The following is a 20,516-nucleotide window of genomic DNA, read 5'->3' on the forward strand; positions in this document are numbered from 1 at the left end:
TCAAAAACGACTCCTACTGAGGGGATTAATTCTTTGTTCCATGCCCACATTAACAGCCCTTTAAGAGCCGAGGATTCATATTTAAGTCCTCTCACAGAGAGCATGTGTTGGAGCAGATTTAGGACAGCCTCTTGTTGCTTATCCAACCCCATCTGTCTCCCCGACCGCTCACCTCTTCTAGGCGAGATTCCAGCGTCGATCCAGCGACTAAACAGGTGCACCTTTTTCCACTTAGTGACTGGGCAGGTCACTGCTCATTCCGCCGGGCAGCGGATCATTCGGTCGGCCTTCCACCCTCTTCCTCGCCAGTCTTGCAACTTTGCTGTGAGGAATCTGAGGGTCCCTGTTCGGGGCGCCAATTGCGGGAGATGAGTGAGGACACCTGACACGATCAATGTGATCAAACAAGTGAACCTTTATTTGCATACACTCAGCGTGCTTTATAGCTTTCTAAACAAGACTTGGCAATCTATGATTGGTTACAATACAAACAATAGCCCACCCCTGAGTATGATTGGTTGCATCCCGGAAGCAACGTCATCATGGTGTCGAATTCCCTTTCTGCATCCAGGCACGTGCTCCCAGGAAAGGCTGGATTGTTCACATGTCTCAGGTATCCTTCCACATAATACGTCTGTAACATTGATGTAAGACAGTGGGAAGAAAATCTCAGCATGCTAACTTTCATTCTTAGTCTCACTCACACACACCTACGAAGTCACACACATGCATGTGGTGGGGTTTTTTGAGTGCAATTTCCATCCTGACATGATTATTCTCTCCAGACTGACTCTAGAAGGACCTTCTAGGTAGTGAAATGCTATTCATTATTAATGCTACTTAGTTATAGTGAAATACCTTGATAAATCCATGAAATAGAGACAGTTTCATAATTTCAGTCCTGTTATATATAATTCATACCAATAATGTAATAATATTATTTAAATACTATCATCTGTGCATTTCACAATGACCATTTCGTGTTTTGCTCAGTTTCAAAGCTTTTAAGCTGAGCAGAATTATCATTTTTGTTATTGTTATAGCTGTTCCAATTGAGTATGCAAAACAGGAATGTTCATAATATCCCATTTTCACATACTCAGAACTCCCTAAAATACTTGCAATGCAACCTGAAGCATTGATGCTAAATTTCTGTCCTAATATGATTTTCTTGGAAATAGATGAAGGTTGAGGACCTCATCGTTTTAATTTCATTTCTTCTCCCCAAACGAATATGATTAAAAACCAGGCAATTCCATGAAGAGCAGGATTAATAAGGCCTGATTTCCTGTTTATTTCTCCTTTCTCTCTCGAGATTTGCCTAAAAGAAATATGGTTCGGAGAGCCAATCTTGTCTCTGCTTATTTTATATGGAGTCGAAAAGAAAAGAAAAGAAAAGAAAAGAAAAGAAAAGAAAAGAAAAGAAAAGAAAAGAAAAAAGAAAAGAAAAGAAAAGAAAAGAAAAGAAAAGAAAAGAAAAGAAAAGAAAAGAAAAGAAAAGAAAAGAAAAGAAAAGAAAAGAAAAGAAAAGAAAAGAAAGAAAAGAAAAGAAAAGAAAAGAAAAGAAAAGAAAAGAAAAGAAAAGAAAAGAAAAGAAAAGAAAAGGAAAAGAAAAGAAAAAAAAAAACCCACAAACAAAAAACCCACCACATCATGTCAGGGAAGAAATTGTTTGTATCTAATTAGGTGCAAACTCCAGCTGAAATATTTTCCATATGTGTGGCATTCAAAACACTCTTCCTTTTGTGTATTCTCTAGAGCTTAAGAAAAAGTCTGGTCATGTTGCAGCCTTTCCATCAGTAGAAGCATTCATTCATGCAGTCTCCTCCTTGATCTGAATGCCTGCTTGCAATGAATAAATTGAGGAAGGACACAGCCTGTCAAATTTATATTTTTTACTCCTCCTTAATATTAGTTCCTGGAGGAGCAGTTCCTGTTCCTAACATAAAGTCTCTAAGTGACATTTTAGATGCATTGAGATGCTCATCTCAAATGCTGCTCCAGAAGGCGTTAAGTCTCCTGTAGGTCCTGTGTTATATCTGCCAACTTGGTATGAAGTTTCAGACAGCCTGCAGAAAGATGACACTAGATCCCTTGGTTAGGCAGCTTCATCATTCTTTTAGGGAAACAGACTTCCTAAAGTAAATTTCTAAGTGCCTTCTAAGGCCAGGGGAAGTACATACCCAGAAGAAAGTTGGAATTCCCGAGGCCCAGACATTTATCCTTTCTAGCCACAGTTTCCCTCTGGAAATCTTTAAAAGGCAATTATCTCTTCTCTTCACTGACTATCTGAAAAATATAGCCATTTCTTTAGAAGGTCTGCTTCACCTAAAATTTTTGTGCAAATGAAAAATGTCATTTCTTAAGACATTATATATCCATAGCATATTAAGAACTTTTTCTCTGCCAAATTTGGTTAATGTTTGTCCATCAGGTTTAGAAACTACTGCACAGGGTAGAACAGACAAACAGACAGGCCTGCATGGATGTACACATGTCTGTCTACTCACACAAAACTTAATTATAAAAGCTTAGCCTTCTTTGGGGAAAAAGGTTAAATTCATTACAGCTATGAAAGTTACTTTTTGAGCTTTAAAAATATAAAGCATTTGATATACAAAGCAGCTGAGAACATCAACAAAACAGCAACGTTAAAGCCCAGAATTATAGAGTGCAGAGTGAGTGAACTATATGTATTAAAATAAAATTATTTGTGCCCAAGCTATTTTGATTCTTTGCTAAGCATTTTAAAAAGGAAAGGGTAGCAGATATTTGCTTTTCAGTTAACGATGTGTTATTATGACAAGAAAAAAAAAAATTTAATATAGCTTTTGTTCTTTGATTCCAGCAGAATAAAACAACTGTTGCCGTTTATTTCTGGCATCATCAGAGCCACAACTGGTTTTATATAACTTTGTGTTTGTTTATGATTACTGCCAAAAGCACAGAAATAGATTTAAGCCCAACTGCAATACCCAATTAAAGACACTTACAATGAGCCTCGCTTGAGCCCAGCTGGCACTTGAGACACATACAGCTCCATGGATGCCACTGCAATTCTTTTCAACTGGTAAACAAATCGTATTATTCTGTTCCCTAATACCTGAGGACCTACTTGGTGCTTGGAGAGGCCACCCCTGGCCCACAGGTTGGAAAAAAACTGCCATGGTGCCACTGCAAGCCTTGTGTGAAGCCTGAATCACGCTGTCCCAAGAAAGTTCCTGGAATCTCATACAGCACTCGGAGGACTACTGCCCTGACAGGCAAAGTAAAGTATCCTTTTCATGTCAGAAGCTGTGAAAAAAAAAAACACACACCAAGAAGGAAAGAAAAAAGAGCAGAAAGTCATGGAAGAGAGAGGGAAAAGAATATAAAGGTCTTCACCCTAAGGAAAAGGCTGCAGACCTTTGTGGGTGTAGTGCTGACTGAAATGATGCTTCAGTTGATCTCCATCTTTCAAAAGTGTTGCGATTCTTTGTAATTAAACAAAGCTGCAGCCAAAGCATAGCAACTGTTTCTCTCATTAGTTTTCCCTCATGACTGAAAAATATGAAATTTTGACTAAGCAGAAGAATGAGAGTAACAAAGCATTTGTCCAAAGCATTTGACACTGTCTTGCATGACGTCCTTGTCTCTGAATTGGAGAGGCATAGGTTTGATGGATGGACCACTCGGTGGATAAGGAATTGGCTGGATGGTTGCACTTAAAGAGTTGAGGTCAATGGCACAATGTCCAAGCAGAGATCAGTGATAAGTGGCATTCTGCAGGGGTCAGTACTGGGGCTGGTGCCCTTTAACATCTTTGTTGGCAATGTGGACAGTGGAATTGAGTGCAGACTCAGCAAGTTTGCTGACAACACCAAGCTATGTCTTTAGCACTTCATTTTACTTTCTCAGGTGAATTTCTTCTATAGGGATGTATTAACCCGCCAGTTATTCATCTATCTACTCAGAGAAAGAGTCTTAAGAAGCAGATTCTGAAAGAAGTTTCATTTTTCCATGACAAAAATGCTGGCTTTTACATGCATTTTACCAAATAGTCAGTTGATGGAAATCTGTAAATTACTACAGTTAAAATTAATTTCCATTTGAAAATAAGTTTCATCCACTTACTGACAAATGGAAGGAGAAGGTATTCTACTAGACTTAAAATGAGCTCAATATGCCATGTACATAAACGTATGAAATAATTAGAAGTGATTTATGTATAAATATCAAGAACAATGACATCAGTAGCAGTTGCTTTGGTAGGTCAGCCTTTAAAAATTTTCAATGAGTTTCAGACAGACTTTACCAAATATATAAAAAAGAAGGAATGAGTCCTAGGAAACTGGTATATTGGAAGTGTAAGGTCTATAAGCCAAAATAATTTAGCATTGCCAAGACTACACTGATAATTCTGAGCAGAGAAATATCAACAGCATGAGAAAAACATTGGCCAATGAAGAGATTTAGAATACATTAAGTATATTAACTGGACACAGAAAGAAACAAATGCTTTAAAAATTAAAATCACCATTACATATACATCTGCCGGCCAGCTGTAGTGTGTAAATCTGGGCGATTATTTTGGCGGGCTGATCTGCAGAACCTCACTAAGATGACAGTGCTCATCCAACGCCCACAGCATTGTTGTGGGACACCACAACACCACTGTGGTCAGAGAGTGACCTCAGCATAGGACAAGCAGTGTGTGCAAACAAAATACATAACGAATTTCTTATCAAGACCATTTTGAGCCAGATACTTCAGCCTTGAGCCTTAGCACTGCTGCTGCAGTCAATGTTAGAGAAAGGAGTGACTGTGTTTTCAGGGTTGGAACCCTCAATGATGTATTTCCCATGATGTATTTCCCCATTTCTCTTAATAGGCTCTATAGTTTCTCCTCTGATTTTATATTGGTGTTCATTCACTGGTTATACAGCTTTGACAGAGTGGGAAGAAATAATCTCTTCTCCAGGAAAAGGGATGGAGGCTAGGAAAAAAGCTAAGAGCATGCCAACGGCACATCTACACAGTGGACAGCCCAGGAATGAGGTAGCTTTAGTGTTATGACCACACCATGCAAATTGAGGACAGTAAAAGCCATTCGGCCCTTGGATCAGCAGAGCTTGGTGCACCATATACTGATATAAGACAGCTGAATTTCTACTAGCCTAGTCACAGCAGTATGCCAAAGTCCTGATCACACATCAGAGTCCAGCACACTCACCATTGACCATGCTATACCCATGCTACAGAGCCTATCCAGGAATCTTCCGCTCTGCCTACCCTATGAAGAGTAAAACTAGGTCAATCCCATCACACGAGATTCATTGCGTTCCTGTCACCTCGGATAAGGCATGTGCCCATTTTTCTGCTCTACAGGCAGAAACAGAGGATCACCAGCTGCATGTTTCGTGCGGGACAGTGTCATCATGAGGCTGTGCAACCTCCCTCCTGCACAGTTCGGAGACTGGGACTGTACCAACTACTGCCTGTGTCAGCTGTGGCCTTTGTCTCAGCATGACTCGGTGAGTCAGGCAGGGCGCCAGGATGACATGGACATATGGCCTCTGATGAAGGAGTAAGTTCCATTACAGCTACATGCTATTTTTGCTGAGCATCACAGACATCCCTTCAGTATGCTATCTATCTGCCTCTGATGCTAGCCAGATGTCAGGAACAAATGGGGATGATTATCCCAGCATGCTGATCTGTAGGACATCAGTGTGACTAAAACTGACACTTGTGTCTGTAGTATAAGTAGAAAACAATTGACCAAAAAACTATATAAGAGGTCTCAGGAAATCTACATCAGAATACTCTTTTTTCATGATTTAGTAATCCCAATTAAAACAAACAAATAAATAAATAAATATTTTTTTAAAGTGAATGAATCTTAAATAAAATAAAAATATTGGGGTTTCAAAGAAGCCCTCCCTGGGAAACAAGCATCTGTGTAAATTAGCACTGAACTCTAAACTGTGAAAAATTAAATCCTATAATCAATAGGACAGCAAAAATGTTCAAGAGGTAGTAAAATAACAGAGTAAACAAGGTAGTAGAATATGAACCGGTTTGTAAACACAGTTAGGACGGCAACTTTGAAACTACTCAGTGTCTTGGAAAGTGCTAATGAAAGGAAAGAGATAGTTATAGACCTGGAAAGCTTCCATAACAAAGAGTATTGAAAAAATACGAAAGGATTTGGAGGAGGTTAGTTGTTTTTCTTAATTAGCTCATGCTGCTACTGTAAAAACACATGCAATTAGATTTACTAAAAAAAATCATGAAAGGAAAACATTTAGTCTGAGACAAAAGAAATGAACACTGCTTTTTAAAAAAGTTTTTTCTCTGTTTCTGAAGTTAGCTTTAGAAAACACTTTTCTGCCTATACCTTACTTCAAGTGAACTTTGTGCTTCAGAAGTCTAGCAGCTGAGACAGTGGTAAGCAGAAAAAAGGGCTCTACACATTGTTTGCCTTTACAAACTGGTAAAATGCAACTTGAGGCGTCTCAGAACTTACAGATGGATATACTATTGAGCATTTTTTTTCATTATTGGTGTATTTGTGAAGGGTATTTGGTTTTTATTTCAGTAGCTGCTTGGGTTTTGGTAGCGGGAGAGGGGCTACAGGGATGCGCCCTGTAAGAATCTGCTAGAAATTTCCTTGGCTCCAAGCTGAACTCACCTCTGGCCAGGCTGAGTCAATCAGCACCTCTGTGAATAAACTTATTTAAGAAGGGTAAGAGAAACCCAAACCAGGGGGAACCAGCAGCAGAGAGAGGGGGGATCCAGGGGGGACTGACCCCCAGCCTCCCAGGTAGGCGGCTGCCAGCTCTGGGCGTCTGTCACTCCACTGGAGATGGCCGTGGTGGTGTGGCTTGGAGAGCTCCGCAGCGCCCCGATCCCGGCGCACCCGCTGGGCAGAGTTTGTCCTGCCGGGACTGCCAAGGTTCATCAGAGGTTCAAGAGGACTGAGATCTGAGAGAAACAGCCACACAGACACCAGGGTCAGTGAAGATGGAGTGGGAGGAGGTGTGCTGGAGCTGAGATTCCTCTGCAGCCCATGGAGAGACAGCAATGGCCCACCACCGCCCTTGGAGATTAACGGTGGAGCAGAGACCCACCCGCAGCCCGTGGAGAACCTCACACCAGAGCAAGTGGCTGCTCCCGAGGGAGTTCGTAGAGAACTGTCTCCCATGGGAAAGTACCTCATTCTGCTGGAGATTGATGGTGGGGCAAAGATGCATCTGCAGTGCATGGAGGACCCCATGCTGGAGCAAAAGGCTGTGTCCTAAGAAGCTGTGACTCTGTGGGAAAAGCTCTGGGTATGGGTTGCATCCCGCAGGAAGGACATATGTCACAGAAGTTCACAAAAAACTGTCTCCTCTGGGAATGGACTCCACATTGGAGCAGGGGAAGAGTGCGAGGACTCCTCTCCCAGGAGGAAGGCAGAAACAACCTCTGATGAACTGACCACAACCCCCATACCCTGTCCCCCTGCTCTGCAACAGGGAGGAGGCAGAGCCAGGAAAAAGGGAGGGGTTGGGGGAATGCGTTTTTAAGATCTGGCTTTGTTTTCTCATTATCCTCTCTGATGTGATTGGTGACAAATTAAATTGTTTTTTTTTTTCCCTCAAGTTGAGTCTGTTTTGGTCATGACCATAATTGGTGAGTGATCTTCCCAGTCCTTGTCTTGACTCTCAAGCCTTTTGCTATATTTTCTCCTCTCCATCCAACCAAGGAGGAAGCAGTGAGAGAGCCACTGCGTGGTTCTTAGTTGCCACCTGGGGCACGAGTTCAAAGGTGCAGGACAGAGCAAGCTTTCTGCTTTAGAAATATTTGAAGTAAAAATATCATATTGGTCTTTGTCTTGTATGACTTGACATTTTTGCTAGTGTTAGAAGCAGCAAACAATTTTTTAAAGGAGAATGAAAATTATTATTTCATCATGAAAATGTCAAATGCAAACTGTGAAAACTAAAAAAATCAAAACTTTGAAATTGCATATGTGAAATCAATACGGAAACAAGACTTCTATTTTTATAGTATAAAAATAGTACAATTAACTTTTAACTAGAATCTTAAATAGTGTAACAAATTTGTGTACAGCTCAAAAATACAAGAAACAATAATGCATACAATTTTTGGTATGGAACACTGGACTGATGAAACCGAAATTATGAATTCATATATGAGAAAAAATAGAGATGAATTAGCCAAAAATATCATTTTGGAGGCTCATTTCTTTTTCCAAGGCTTTTACTCTCTCTCTATAATATGTATGTATGTCAGATTCCCTGAGATTTCCCTATTGTTTCTGGTTATTTTGCTTAACTGTGTTATTGCTCTTCTTCAGGGCCATCTGACCTCATTAAATACTGTTTCTGTCTCATAAATCACTTGCAAGAAGAAGAGAGTGAACTGTCTCAGCTCTAGTTATTGTTGGCAGTCTTTCAGAAAGCAAAGCCATCTATCCTTATTTTCAGAAATGGCATCACTGCATCAGCTACCTAAATCTCTCCTTCCCTCCCCCCAAGAAAACAAATGTTGGCAAGAATAAGAAATAAAGAATGAATTCCGTTGAAATCAAAATTGGATTCAAGTAGGAAATACCAAGATACACTTTTTTAAAAGGAGCAGCTATTTAGTAGCTACCTTATGCATAAAATGTTTGTTAGGTGCCTGCAAAAAGTAATACAGAGGCTGGTCTTTAGTCACACAATTAAACCAACACTGATCTAAGATCACAGCTCCAGGTGTCTCACAGATCCTTATGCAGACCCTCTGCTCACCTGTCTTACAGTCTTAATTCAACACACATTTTTAGCTTAAGGAAGGTAGGAAATCATAGCTTATTTGACCCCAGCAGGATAACAGCTGCTATCATGAGGAAAGATTGCTTGGCTTAGACCCTAACCAGACATAATGATGAAATCTGATCCAGCAAATGCTCTGGGGTAGTATTTGTTTGCCAAAACCTGAACAAAGGTAAGACAATACAAGCAGTGTTGTGAAGTGCTGGAGTGTTTATATGAGCATGGGATTGTCTAGACACTTTAAAGTAATGTTAAAATCAGCTCTAATTGCATCAAAGTAAAACTGGAGGCGGGTGTGGGAGGGGGTGGCAGAGTTTTTTGGCAAAGCAGAGGTCCGGTTTAGTGAGACTGAGTTGCTGGGGCGCTCCTGTGTAACATCTCAGCCAAAAGCCAAGTCAATCTATTCAGCTGTTAGTAAAAGAGACACTTCTTGTGGGCTCGGATGAAAATTGTTAACTGCTTTTCCCTTGTAGTAAAACCATTCCATAGATGATTCCCAGGTTACTGGAGAGTCATCGTGCCCAGATGGCTTTTAAAGCAGGTGTGACAATGTGTGCTGTAATTTGTGGGAATAAGGTCAGACAAGATTACAGACAAGTCTACTGTCTGCCTCCACCGGCACATAGGCTTGTGATGCCCCAGGGAGTGGAAACAAAACCTACTAGTGTAGACACAGCAGCCAAAACATAAAAAATAAAGGATATTTTTTCTACCATAGGTTTTGCTTTTGCTTAAAGAAAGGGTAAAAGCTATACTGGCAAAAGGACATTTTACTGGTAAAACTTCTAGGCCTCCTTCCAGCATAGCTTTATCAGCAAAATATATCACTCAACTAACAGACTGATGTGAGCCAGTAAATCTTCTAAGTCTAGACCAGTACTTAGCGTTCAATTCCAAATCCAATCTGGGGAAATGCTATGTGTTCATATTAAAACTCTAATTGACTGTGACTAAGTAATAATAATTATAAACATAATGTAGCTAGCCAGCATGAAAACCATGCTCATTGTTTTGCATTCTGATATCATCTCGGTACAGCCAGGAAAAATGTCTGTGATGTGTCTTCTTTGTGAAAGCTACTTGTAAATTAGTTTTAAAACACAAATTGGAAGATGAAGGCTACTGGAATAGCCCCAAAGTCAAAAATCAGAACCTGGGCAGCCCTTCTTGGCCTATCATTCAAAAAACACATGATAGGAATGATGATGCATTGATTAACCACGTGTAGAAGGTGAATGGTGGGATGAATAGAGAGCAGATAATAAAGTTAATTGTTTCATTATGCATCTCTGCAGAGCAGGGATTTCTGCCAGCAGCTGATGGTTTTGCCCTTCAAGCATGTTTAACCTCTTAGAGTGAAGATCTTTCCATGGTGTTTGAGCTTTACAGATTTAAAATTACTGTGCTCCTCCAGATGCGACCTTCCTTTCTCCACACCCAACAAAGCAGCTGGTGAAAGGACTGGATCACTCTTCCCTGTCATAAATTCCATAGAAAGGGTCTAGGGAAAAGGGAAATTCCATGAGTTTCTTTTCATCAAACTTTCTACAAATTTTACTTTCCTTGTAGAATGACAGAGGATAAAGGATGGAGCCAAAAAGAAAACCAAAACAGCTCAACATTAAACAGAGGAGAAATGGAATGAAGAATTTCAGATTTTTTTCCAAATTATTTAAAAAACAAGGTCAGTTTTCTTTAAAAAAGCAAAAGGATTAAGAAAGCATATCTCAAAAAACGTGAAATTGTTAATGAAGTTAAGAAATAGAAATTTCGCAAGGTCATTTAAGTCCAGTTTAGAAAGAGCAACAAACATAAGATACAGAAAGTGCCTGCACTAAAAGAAATGAGGTACAGTTTTGAAAACAGGGAACATTTACTAAACAAAATATAATACTAAAAGAAGAAATTGGAGTCAGTGCTCTAAACAATTTACAGAAGGATTTAAACAAGGATTTGAAGGGAAAGTAACCTATTCTGACATATTGGTTAGTGGACAACTGTTAAAAGATAAGACTGAGATAAGAGATAAGACCAAGATAAGACTCAAAATATTTATCTTTTTCTTAAGGTATCTCATTATCCTTTATAGAAGGAATTGCTATTGCTTCTGTAAATAATTTTAAAAACCTGTATTTTTGGCTCAGAACTAGCTCAGAATTAATTCTTCCAGTGTTACTAGGCTTAATCTGGCAAATACTCCTGATTATCAGCTGATAAACACAATGTCATACATATACAATAGGGATATACTAGAAAAGCCAAAATCACTCCATTAAAGTGTGATTATGAACACAGTTTTAACAGTGGTTTAGATGCTAAAAGCAGACAAAGATGAATTTTGGAGGCTACATTAATGTTTGAATATGAAAAATACTGATACTGTGGAGATTTTTAGCTTTCCTGACAAAGGCATAATATGATCAATAGCTAGAAATTAAAGCTAGACAAATAGCGCTAGAATTTAGGATTCATGCTCCTAGCTAGCCAGGTAGTTACACAGAGAATAAGCCTTGTCAGATAGACTCTTTCACTTGGTACATTTTGATGAGATTTGATCTTTGATAGGTATAATTTAATCTGTCTCTAGGAGAAAGCCTACAGTGTGCATACACAGGAGACTTGCATGGAAGACATGATTGTTCCTGCAGTCCTTACACTATATGGTTCCATCATGGCAATAAATGAAAAGGGTCAGGGACCATTCTGCAGCCCTGACGGCAACTGACTTATGACCATGCAACTGACTTCTTTCCCCTTCCGAAAGAAGGTAGCTGCATTGAGACTACAAAGCAGGAATTGTCCCTTTCCCATGCAGACCCTTTACCACTGTTTGGCAGTTTCCTAGTTGGCCAAAGGTATATACCGGTGATTTTTATAACTATTGGCATAACAAAGTAAGCATTCGCATGCTTGTGCCTGAGACCTTGCTTTAGGCCTAAGCAATGTGCTAGTAGAGACATATTAAATAAGTTTTCATGCTTCTCAAGGTCTTCTGAGAGATACAGGTCTCTGCATTGTTCTGAACTTATTTACATCACTCCATTCTCTGCTTTTGAGCAATATTGGTAAGTTAAATTTCAGTTTCAGAGTATCAGACGATTTCTTGAAAGCATCATGAAGAATTTTTCCTCTCAATTTAATAATGTTCATTTTAAAATTGATTTGGGGGATTATTTTTTTTTGCTAGCTTGTTTTGTCCTCTAAAATATTTGAGATTGGTCAAAGGTTGCAGTTTTAAACAGATGAAAATAACCATTAAATAAGAACAATCATGAAGCAAAATGTGCCCAGAATATAATCTAAGATTCCTCAAGTCTTGACTCTATTAGTTGTTTATTTTATTATTCTGAAATAGATGTTTCAAAATATGAAATCTAGTTCATGGAAAGGCCGTGACATTAAATAGTACATACGCCTGAGAAACGACAGCAGTAGCAATATCTACAATCGAATAGAAACTGTAAGGCTGCTATTAGGTGACATGATTGTTATCTTTCATCCTCCCACGGTATTGTTTTGTGAAGCATTTCTACACTTAATCTTTCAAAAGAAGGTAGAAACTATTTACAAACAAAAATATATTTCTAGTTTGGGCTTGACCCCTACCTAAATCATTAAGTGGTGCAACTGTGCTCTTTTCTTCTTTGCTTTTGTATGCATGTGCGTCTGTGCACATGCATGATATATAAAGGTAGGGAGCTGTGGGAGTATACATATAATCTTCCTCTCCTATGACACATTTACATCCTTTCCTAAAACACAGGATGTCGTAGTACATGACTGTTCATATCAGACTCTGACTTGGCAGTCCAAAGATGAAAACCCTCCATTTATTTTTGGAAATACTGATGTATAGCAGAAGAAGGGTCATTCTTCCCTTCAGTCAGGCAAGGACAACTCATCTTTGCAAAAAGCATGGTTAAATTCCATGTCTCATCCAGTCCTAAACCTTTTTTCTGAGGGATTGCCTATGTAGTAGAGGAGCCAAAATGAACAGTAATTTAACAGATAGGTCAAAGTAAATAATTTCTATAGTAGCATTTGGAATATTTTCCCATTCTTCAGCTTGTATCAAAGTAACTAAAAGTATGAATCACAAATGAGGTAGTCATTTAAATTCACTTTGCTTTATAGACAGTCCTAGGATTAATGATAATGAATGATGCAGATACAGGTCCACTGGACACTAGACCGAGACAACAGCTAAGTTTGCCAGAAGATCCACCAAAGAGATATCAAATTGTAGCAGTGAGACTGCTGGAAGTTGAACTGAAACTGAATAAATGAAATCACTCTTCCTCACTAACACTCATCAGAGTCTAACAGCCTTGTTATAACTGTTCTTAATTTTACAAAAATGTTGATTTGAAAGAGAAGAAACAGCATGGATTTGTCAACAACTGAAACTGCAGTTTCCACCAGCAAAACTGAGCAAAGAGCCAAGCCTGCTGAACTGCTTGTGTGGAGACACACATGTTGAATACAGCCCTTTAATAGCTCTAGGGAAAAGAGGGCGCAAATCCAACAAGTATCGGTGAAATAATTTGTATTCACAACACTGTCCTAGTTACAAGTGTTTGTCCCCTATTCATTTGACATCACCTCTATTCTTCCTTCTTTTCAATGCATATTTGTTTCCCTAATTCTCTCTGTCCGGTGAGTGGCAGACTAGTAAGAAACAGACACTTGCAGTGCATTTGGGTAATGTAACAGAAACCTTTCCCTTTGCCAATCCCAGTGATACAAAATGCTGTGCTTTTGTTTAGCTCAAATAAGCAAGGTTCTCAGTCCATCCCTTGCCAATCCCTTTCCTCCTCTGAGAATCACACAGCTCGTGCTTTTGGTCTGTATTCACAAGGCCTTCTAAAGCTTTTAAACGGAGCTCCAGCAGAAATAAGGCCTTGCCTATTTTCAGTTCTTCCTCCAAGTGTTGTTGCGTCAGTATATTTTATAAAAACCAACTCTGTCTGCTGCATGGTCTATTCTCACTATTGTCTCTTCGTATCAATTCTGAATGCATATTGTAAAATATGGAGTATACATATACAATATTCCTGCTATGTATTGCCAAGCAAGCAGCAAAGTCTGGATTTCTTTTACTCTGTGGGGAGAAGCTGGTTGAAAAAGGATATTTTTTACAAAAACAATTCTTAAATTTGAGTCATTCACAGGCCACTCTAGCTCGGCACTCTTTCCATTGACATTTTCCAGCAAATATAACTTTCTTGATTGATATGCGATGGAAAGAAGGTTTCATAACTCGCTAAGACTCAAGCACTTTTACATGTTGACAGACAGGTAATAAGTATAACCCTGACAAGTTACAGGAGTGATGGCTGTCAACAGGAAAGTTAAGCAACAGGAAAGCTGAAGGCTTAAGGGGAGGGATGTTAGATGAAAAGCAAAGCCAGGTTAGTCTTGTGACAGGTATCAGTAAAAACAGAAGAAAATAAGTCTCAGGAGAAACTGGAGACAAACATACTTTCCTGTGGAAGTCTCATGATGGTGTGATCTTTTTTGTAATACACTCAGTACCACTGGAGTGAAGGCATAGTTTTTTCACACCAAATTTTGTAACGTTACACGTGCTGAAAAGTAGGCACAAGAGCTAACCATGATTAATGTTTGTTACGTGATGTAGACCTGACTGGCACTGTAGCACAGAGTTAGTCTGCGCAACCTTTATGAGATGTTCAAAGGCATAGTTAATTGAGGCTGAAGAAGAAGAGAAAATAACATTGCTTTCAGAGACTGCACAATGGAGTGAACTGCAATTCACTGCACGTTCTGGTGATGATTGGCTTCTTGTGATAGGATGAAGTGTAAAGAATCCTACAAACAAAGTGGAAAAAATAAGGAAAATGGCAAAGTTAAGACACTTATTGTAAATAACTTCGAAGGAATTAAAATTTAAAAATCCTGATCTAATAATAGAGAGCAAACCACCCTATCTGACTTGTTAGACAATTGAGTGGATTACTCTGTATAAAGGACGAAAAGAGATTTTAAAGCTTGAAGAGCCAGGAAAGAGAAGTTTGACCAGAGCGGATGTCAGCAGAAAGACGACACTCTGGCAAACATCCACAGAAAGATAGAAACTGAACGGGAAACACCATTTCTTTCTTCCAACCAGGGAGATAACTGGGGGAACCTTTCAGCTTCCTTTGTGTGGTCTTGTTCTTCTGTTCTTTATTCTCTATTCTAATGGCATTATTCTTTGTCCTTTTCTCTAAATGCCCTGTACCTCTCAAGAACAAACCAGCTATGCATTTTTGTGGAAGCCTTTACTTTGAAACAGAGAACAAAGCTCCAGAAGGGATACTCCCTGTACAGGTGCCAAAGCCACATTAGCGCTTGCTCACTCACACAGCTTGAGAAAGACAGCAGGGCTCCATCACACACTTCATCTCCCAGCTGCGACAAAGAGGCAAACAGCTGCCTCCGCCTGCGAACATCTCGAGAGGGCTTTCTCTTCCCTGAAATAGATTTCTCTACTGGAAACTGCCGGTTCAAAAAGCAAACACAGAAAGCTGATGGAATTAAGAAATGGGTGCTTTTGAAATGTTACGTTATTCAAATAATTTTTACACAATACTTTTATGGCTTTTTCTAATGTTTTCCAGTGAAGCTTTGTTTTAAACAAATGTTTTACATTGTTTATCACTTATAGTAATGACATGTTGCGTAACAATTTCTTTTCAAAAATGATTAAAAGGTCATGAAAAGTCTTTCCACAGAAAATGAAAAGATTATTTTGCATGGCTGACTAATTTTCTTTACTAGGAATAAGTGCTAGCTGGATTTCTGTATTATCGCTCTGATTGTTTAACCACATAGGGCTTTTCCCCCTTCCCTAGCAAGGCCAGAAGACACAATTCTTTAACAAATGACCTGGGATTTATGGATTTCAGCAGGATTGTTGCACTCGGAGCCAATTCCCAGTCCCTGGGAAAAGCCCAGTGCTGGGGAAACTTTTGGTATTTTGTGTCTCACATATTTATTTCTTTCGCTGCTTCCCCAAAGAGAAATGCTTGTAATGAAAATAGTGTCCCTTGAGTTCAGTCATCCAATGATTCAATATAGCTACATTTAGATCAAAGAATCACGGAAAAATTTATACAAGTTTGGTATTCAGCAGTTCCTCTTCTTTCCTGATTTCTATGGAGAGGAAACAGGAATTTAGTGCTGCCTGGAGCTCCAGCATCGTTTAATAGGTCTCTCTTCTTGATTCTTGCTCCAGGAAAAACGGAGGTGGCCTGTATTCTGAAAAGTATATTTATGGCCATCAATCAGATACAAAGAGCATTTTTTATTCATCAATAGTCCAACTTATATCTACTCGTCTATATTCTGCTGTCTCTGCAAATGGATGGTTACTACAAGTTATTATCACTATTTAATGGTAGAAGAAAAGAGCTGCTTTTCATTAAAACTGAAAGACATTGTTACTTCTTTTGACCACACTGATTTGTAAGCTATCCTAGGGCCATCTAGGAGGCTGTGGAAAATATTCTATCCTGTTGAAGATGAAATATGTTTTTTTCCAGTCCCTTGTTACTGGCACGCACCGTAGTGTTCGCTTAGCTCTCTGGAACATTCAGGTTTAGAAAGTTATGATTCACTTAGCCCCAGTGCTTTTATGTGTACTACGGTGTGTTACAACATTTTGCAATGAGGAATTTCAACCAGAGCTGCAGCCTTTCCACCATCTCTCCCTCAAGAGTCCAAATCAAGAGTTCCTATGTACTTCCCTGCCCGCCCCCCCCCCCCCGCCCTTATTTCAACAAAACTTCTCTCAATTTATGTAGTATGCAAAAGTAATCTATAATTGTGAGTATCTATAACTCTCACAAACGGATCAAAATATGTAATTTGAATATTGCCAAAAGATTTATCACATTCCATATAAGCAATGCCCATACGGCTACTCTTTCCTTGATGTCAGAAAGAAAGATAAATAACATGGTCATTTGTTTCCATAAAATTTTACTTTTTGTAGGGTTAGAATCACAAGGCTGACCCTCAGCAAACCCCTCTCATTACAGTGCTAGTAAGATAAATCCTAACTGAGTATCAAGAGATAGACAAAATATGTGCTCACTGCAAGTAACAACAGGAAGGCTGACTTGATCCCTCATAAGGTCAACATCCATTTCAAGCCAAGACAATTTTGCTTAAAATATCAGAAGCCAAAATATTGCTGAGATGAGATTTATATGTAATAACTGAGCCTTGAGCCATCATCCCAAAACAAATGCATCATCTTCCCCTCATCAAAGAGCAAAAACTTTTCCCAAATGTTAAAACTACAAGGGTGTGGGCAGAAGAAATGCCAGATAAAGTTGGCTCTTTATCTGCTTCTGTTTAGCATATCAATCTGTGGTATAACTTCAAAGGCTGCATTTAAATAAACATCTATATATCATTTGTTAAGCAGCAGGGGTGGGTGGAGTAAAACCCAGGAGCTGGAGTTGTACAGCCTGTGCCTGAAGTGATCCTAATGTGAGGAGTAGACACTGAAAAGGAAAGTCACTCCTACAACATCAGGTTAGTCAGCTCTCTTTTGTTTATCACAAATAGCAAGTTCCTGGTTGTTATTTGATGTTATGAGCCTACAGGAAGAGGTAAATTGCCTAAAAGGGATTCAGTTTGATATACTTGCCAGTTTTCATTTTGTTTGTAAATCCCACAGCCATCTTTCCACTATGAGACTACTGTCTGGGGAACACAAAGGGTCACAGTTTGTTGATGTTGCTTTTCAAATGTTTCCTGCTATTTTTTTCTAACTGTTTTGTATGTGGGCTAGAATGTTGAAATTATGAGGATAAATGTCCTAGGTCAAGTCCTTTTAATGAAATTCCTTCTGTTCCAAGTATTGCACTAGAATGAATGAGGACCTTTATTTTTACACTTGGAAAATCATAAGACTATGGTTTAAATTATTTCTATTAAAAATCTCTGTCTAGTGAGTCTTCTTTCTATTTGTTATTAGTTTAGTCTTCCAGGATTTTTTTTTTAAGTATCAGCTGAAAAATTCCTGCCAATTGCCTAAACAGATTCTAAGAATTATGTAAATTAAACTAATTGACAAACCTGGACTTAAAATCATAACGAATGCAGAAAAAACTAAATCTAGGGTTAAGACGAACAGCATAGTTCTATGAAAAGCAATGGAGACACAGTGACCTATGACACTTGGGGGAATCTTGCTTTAGGATTTTGTTGTAATCCTTTCTGGAAAGATATTTTTCTGTTTTTCTCCTTTGAATCCTGGACTATTCAGAGATTTTCAGCTTCCCACTTCCTGAGTTGTTCTTCATTCTCTCTTCCATCTGGTGAAAGGAGAGATATCATTTCTGTTATTTCTCTTCTCAAAAGAAATAGGCATCTAACAGTTTTTTTCCAAAAAAACACACCTAGCTGGTAGCCTCATTTCTTCTCTGTTTTGTCTCTTTTTATTCTTTTTTCTCTTTTTCCTATTATTAAAATGACCTAACTGTTTGGCTTTCCTCTCACTTTCAATTAAAGAATATGTTCCTCTTTTCTCCTCCCACTTTCATCCAGAAAATGTTAGCAGCTCACCAGCACTGCTCAGCCATTTTGCTTTGGCGTATTTCCAGTTGCCACAGATTATCATGTAATTTTTCTCTCTGTGTTGCCTGTTTGATCTTTTATGACTAGTATCAACACTGTTGGAATTTCTTGCTTATTTTTAGCAATGAACAGACTTTATCTCAAAGCTGTATATCTAAAGCAGGCCATTCATCTATAATCCCTTTATTCTGTACTTCTTCATATCCATTTCATTTTCACTCTCTTTAACAACTATGGAAGGCAGAAATCACCTTCCAAAATGTTCTTGCCTCTTACATGACTGTAAAGGAAACCTATGTTTTTGATGATTCCTATCCAAATTAAGCTGAAATTATTCCCATCAGCAAGAGAACATTTCTGACTGACCGGATCTGAGCCATCCTGCAGATCACTGCAGAACAGACCGCATAGAAGCGACACTTATGCTAGCAGTAGCAAGGAAATAGCATCTATTCCTTTACACCATCTTATTTGTGAAAGTGACTGTTAGCATATGTGACGGTAGCATTTTCAGGAACGAGCCAGGCCCAGCCAGAACAGGGCTCTAAGTTTTTGCCTGTGAAAAGATAGGCATCCTACCATGTTTGATAGTGAAAAGTTTCAACAAATGGATAAGCTCAATGCAGAGACTTCCTTTTGCACAAGAACCGCCTGAAGAACAAAAAGATTCTTGAACTGTCACTTACATGGCTTCCAAATAGAGACTTACAGTACTGAGGAGAAGGGCTGTTTGTGAGGGTGCTAGGTTTTCTTTCATATTCTATATGCTATCTGATGCACATCTACTAGAAATATTCATGCAATTTAAATTGGCTTGGCTGTGAACACTGTCATGTGGTTTGAAATCTGACTAAATAATTGTAAACATAGAGTAATGATAAACAGCAGCACACAATCAGAGAGAGGTGTCTAATAATGATACATCTGCTCCTATTTATCTTCTTCATTTATGGTCCCCAAAAGGAAGCAAACAGCATGCAGATGACAGTAATTTACCCTAACTGGCATGTGCAGAGGAAGGATACAAAGGTGTACAAACAGAACAGAAACACAGGCGGAAGATAATTACATGGAATCCAATTTGGAAAGATGTAATTCTGAGATGAGAGGAAGGAGGCTATAATACAAGATATATATATCCTCAATGGGAGGAAGAAATGTAGGGTATGATAAAGCTAGGAAAAAACAAAGTGACCTCCAGGACGGACTACTGAAAAATACGGTGTATTTTTTTAACTAATTGCACAAAGGGATGGGCAATGAAGATAAAAGAGCCCGTTCTGTCAGTCTCAACTAGACCAATGTGTGTTATGTTGCAGTTTTGAGGAGAGCAAGGCTAGTGAAGTATTGAAAAGGCACATAAAGTGCAGGAGAGAGTGTTTTGGCAAGAGATAATTTTGACAGTCTCCTTCTCCTTTCCTACCTGATGGATGCTGGTAAATGAAGACATCTACCTTCTTAGTCTGCTGAAGCAGGAAAGGAATCATGCTTTTTTACAGCTTATTCCTTGAGCATGAAGGAGAATAAAGCCGCAAATGACATATTACCTTCAGGTTTTTTTGAAAGGTGACATCTTTAAAAGCTTTGCAAAGTAAAATTTGTCTCTCAGTTACGACACTGCAATGTCAAATAACCTCTCCTGAAGCTCACATTTATTTAGTGCTACTTTTCTGCAGTAAAGAAAGAATCAGCACAGTATAGGCTTCACATTTCTCATAAAATATTTTGTAACACAACTTTTTCTGATGAGCACTGGATTTTGCTGGCAATTTACCTATGTTGCTGACATACAGTTGTTTTTATTGGCTCAATATATTTTTTCATAAAATAGCAACCACATACAGGATTTTAATATCAAGTCCAAATGGCTGTTATGCAGTTTTATGCTCTTTGTTGCCTCTACAAATCTGTATTTTATAAATTGAGATTTTTTTTTCTTTTTTAACTTTCTGAAATCTTTCCAGAGCTTTAAGTTTCCATATGTTGTTAACCATAAAAGTAATTTTCCTATAGGTCCTTTCTAAAATTTGTTTAAGGTGGAAAATAAATTAAATGTGACAAATGTAAATCTTTAAAGAATTTGATTCTTTCTCTTTCAAAAGCACTGGTATTTGAAAA

This window comes from Tauraco erythrolophus, chromosome 1 (assembly GCF_009769465.1).
Source record: "Tauraco erythrolophus isolate bTauEry1 chromosome 1, bTauEry1.pri, whole genome shotgun sequence".
Lineage (NCBI taxonomy): Eukaryota > Metazoa > Chordata > Aves > Musophagiformes > Musophagidae > Tauraco > Tauraco erythrolophus.